A 3,846-nucleotide genomic window follows, 5' to 3' on the forward strand; every position below is an offset into this window, starting at 1 on the left:
ATTACAATTATTTTGAATTTTAGAGTTGGCAGGCCTTATAGAACAATTCATACCTAAAACAGACTCCCCTTTAGAACTTGTTCAAGAAGTGGTGACATATTTTAGTTAAAGGTATTTCATGAAGAGAACTCCCCCTTTATTCTAGTATGGATTGTTCTACTTTAGGCTCCCATTATTATTAGGATGTTAATTCAAACACCAAGTTCAAATTTTCCTCTTTGTAATTTCCACCTATTCTTTCCAGTACTGAGATCCGGGATCAAGCAGAATAAGTCCAATCATTTTTCCATTTAAAAGTCATTCATATGTTTGAAGACTGAAATTTCAGGTTCCTTAAGCCTTCTTTTGTCCAGGCAAAATGCCCTCAGTTCTTTTAACTGATCCTTATCTGGAACTAAGTGAAGAGTTTCCAATTGTCCTTTGGATAATTTCCAGGTAGGTGATCAATGAACTTCCTAAAATTTTGTTACTAGAACACTACACATGAAGTTGAAGTCTTGGTAATCAATGTATTGAAGAACTACTCCTTGTTGGTACACTTTCCTGCATCCAGCCTAAAATTTTATGACCATTCTTGGCTTCTATATCATATTGTTTCAATCAGCAACAAAAACAAGTATTTGTTAAAAGTCTACTTTATGCCAGGCTCTAGGCTAAGTGCTAGGGATACAAAGAAAAGCAGATAACAATCTCTCAAGATGCCCAACATCTAATGAAGGACATAATATGCAAGAAACTTTTCTAGAAACAAGATAAAATTAGAGATAATCAATAAAGGAAGAATAATCAACAATCATCAAGAAGGGGAGAGTTTTAGGAATGGGGATAGCCATTCTTTTTCTGAACTTGGCATTGTTGCTCCTTCTTTCATAACTTCTCACCATATGTCCTATATGCTTAAAATGTACTTGCTTTTCCCGTCTTAGAATTTGTAGTATTCTTAAAGGCTCAGCCCTAAATAACTCTGCTTCCAAAAGTATGCCATAAGAATCCTTTAATAGCTATGAATTCTATTTTGGATAGTAGTGATTGCTAAGATTAAAATTCTCTGGAGATTATATATTAATTTACAATTATTTATTTATTTATTTTGAAGGCACATAGGTTTATTCGAGCAGTGTTCTTGCACCACACTAAAAACTGACCGCAGGGAAGTACAAAACCCAGCACCCATCAGCTGGGGGGCCATGCCCCACCCAGAGCCCCCTTCTCCCCTGGGAGCAGGCCAAAGGGGGCTGTGGGTGGGGCCCAGGGAGCCCTAGGTCAGGATGTCATCCAGCATCTCCATGCTCTTCATGTCAGTGCACCAGAACTCCAGGCGTTCCTTCATGCCCTTGATCTGCTGCACATCCAGCATCCGAGGCCGTACCCAGGTCATGTGGACATGCGGACATGCTTGTCCACCTCATCGATGCTGCCCTTCACAAGACCCACAGAAAGGGCCTTCATCACCAGCAGCTCCACCTCGTTCACCTTCACCTTGGCACTCTGGGCAATCTCCTCAAAGGTCAGCTGTCTGTGGTTGGTCAGATGTGTGAAGATCATTTCCATGAGGCACAGCAGCTGGATCTTCTGAAGGAGCAGGACTTCATTGGCGGCTAGATCTGGCTGCTAGCCCCAGGCCGGCTTCAAGGTCTAGAATCTCTCCACGTTGCTGCTGTTGAAGGCATAAAGTGGGGTCGATGAGCCACTGGCGGTCGTCTTCTTCAGGGAGTCCAGCATGGGGTGCATGAGCAGCTCCCCAAAGTTGTAGACACCTAACCCGAGAAGTCTTGCCAGGCCCAGGGTGAAGGCTCTCTCCTGCTGCTGGGACACCAGCAGGTCCTTCACGTCAATGCAGCCCAGGAAGTGCAGGGCATCCTTGTAGTAGGACGCATGGTTCCGGATGGTTTAATAGTACTTGCTAGAAAGGTTGTAGAACAGGCTGTGCACAGAGGTAACGCCAGGAAGGTTGTTGAGCATTTCCTCTACATCTTCAATGGTCTCCTTGGTCACCTGGAGGTCGCCAATGTTCAGCTTCAGAGCCCCAATGGCTGTTTTACACAAGATTACTGCCTCATCTCATCGCTGCTTTTTACCTTTTCACGAGTCTTTTCCAGAAAAGTAAGAGCAACATTAGGATCTGTCATCTGTCTCACTACATGAAGAATGATTTCTACCAAAGACAGAGGATTCGCCCTGTGCTCATACTCACTGATGAAGTTTTCATAAAGCCGGATGAGCCCGTCGCCTTGGGCAAAGCAGGGGTCCTGCACGAAGTCCAGAATCTGGAGTGTGAGTTGGTGCCACAGCTTTTTGGTGTAGAGCATCTCAAGGCGGTGCCACATGGAAGCCTGGTCCGGCTCGGCGCTCTGGCTCTGCTGGAGGAAACCCGGCATGTCCTTCCTGGCGGTGGCTCCTGCTGCAGCTCCAGGAGGGATGCTGAGGGCATGAGGCGGGGGGGGGGGGGGGGGGGGGGGGGGGGGGGGGGGGGGGGGGGACGGACGGAAGGGGGAGCGCGGAGGAGCCTGGGGGTTATGAACAGCTAGGACAGACGAACCGGCGGAAGCACACACTCACTTCCCGCGCATCGATCATGTACTTCCGGAGGGCGCGCATTTGCCACTTCTGGCCCCGGCCCTGCGTGAGGCAAGCAGTGGTTCCCAGCGGGCACTCTGGGTCTTGGTCTCCCCCGGGGCTGCGGCCTGGGGCGCCCTGGGCTCTGCGCTGGGGTCCCCCTAATTTATAATTATTTATTAAATAGTGAAATCAGTTGGAGAGATAAAAGGCACATAATCATACGGACAGCCACCTAGCGATTATGAGTTTGCTGCTCACCTATCTCCATTCTGTAGCCAAGAGATTATACATAAGTTGCCCACAAGATAAGTATAAAGAGAGAGATGATGCTTCCTTGATCCCTAATTTATAATCCTAGTGACATCACTCATTCTGGGTGTCCCCAATTGGACAATTTGTCTTTACTCTGGGTCACAAGCATGCCAGAAGTCAAGTGGGAGAAGAGGCAAGTGTCTTCTAAAAGCCAAGTAACTAGGAGGCCTCTGGTATCATCCCATAATGCTCATGAGTACCCAGCCAAAGGGTAAGGCTGATACTGAAATTAATTTTCAAAATTTTCTTTTTTCAAAGGAAAGAGGAGTATATATTTATATTAAATACACACAGAGAACATCAAATCCCCTCCTGATTCCTGATCACATCTCACCTGAATATGAAAGATTTTAATTACTTTCTCTTATTCAATTTGTTTGCCTTTCCAAAACATCCACAAAGCTTCTAAAGTGATTTTCTTATAGTTCGAGGTATGGCAAATATGAATTCCTCTGGTTAATAAAGCCAACCTACTACCAATCCACCATTCTGGCTTTATTTCACATGACTCCTCTTCATAAACGCTATAGACCAGTCAAAATGTCCTTCTTGTTGCTTGTTAGACATAATGTACCATCTTAGTGACTTTGCATATGTTCTATTTCCCCACTATTCCTAGAATGTTCCACCCTTACTCCCTTGCATTCCTTTAAATTAATTTCTTTTCAAACTCTGTCAAGTACCCCTTTTTGATTATTTGAGGTCACAGAGTAAAGTTAAACAGAACCAAGAAAATTAAGTGATTCTTATAGCATAAAGAAATACAATACCAGAATTCAATACAAATACCAAATTTAAATTCAAATGACTGATGAGGAAGCATAACTCTTCTCTCAGTAGAGAAGTGGTGAGCCACATGTAAAGCTATTTGGGTTGTTTGGTTCAACTGCACTTTTTTGTCATAATTTTAGAGGGGGTATGGGGAAGAGAATTATTAACAAGTAAATGTGATATAAAAACAATCAAAAAAAGATT

General features: G+C 44.3%; 1 pseudogene; it reads right to left on the reverse strand.

The window, feature by feature from the left end:
- Window positions 1–1,055: 1,055 nt before the first annotated feature.
- LOC100031250 (26S proteasome non-ATPase regulatory subunit 13-like) lies at window positions 1,056–2,441 on the reverse strand (annotated as a pseudogene).
- Between the last annotated feature and the right edge of the window lie 1,405 nt (window positions 2,442–3,846).

This window comes from Monodelphis domestica, chromosome 3 (genome assembly GCF_027887165.1).
Source record: "Monodelphis domestica isolate mMonDom1 chromosome 3, mMonDom1.pri, whole genome shotgun sequence".
In the NCBI taxonomy this organism is placed as follows: domain Eukaryota; kingdom Metazoa; phylum Chordata; class Mammalia; order Didelphimorphia; family Didelphidae; genus Monodelphis; species Monodelphis domestica.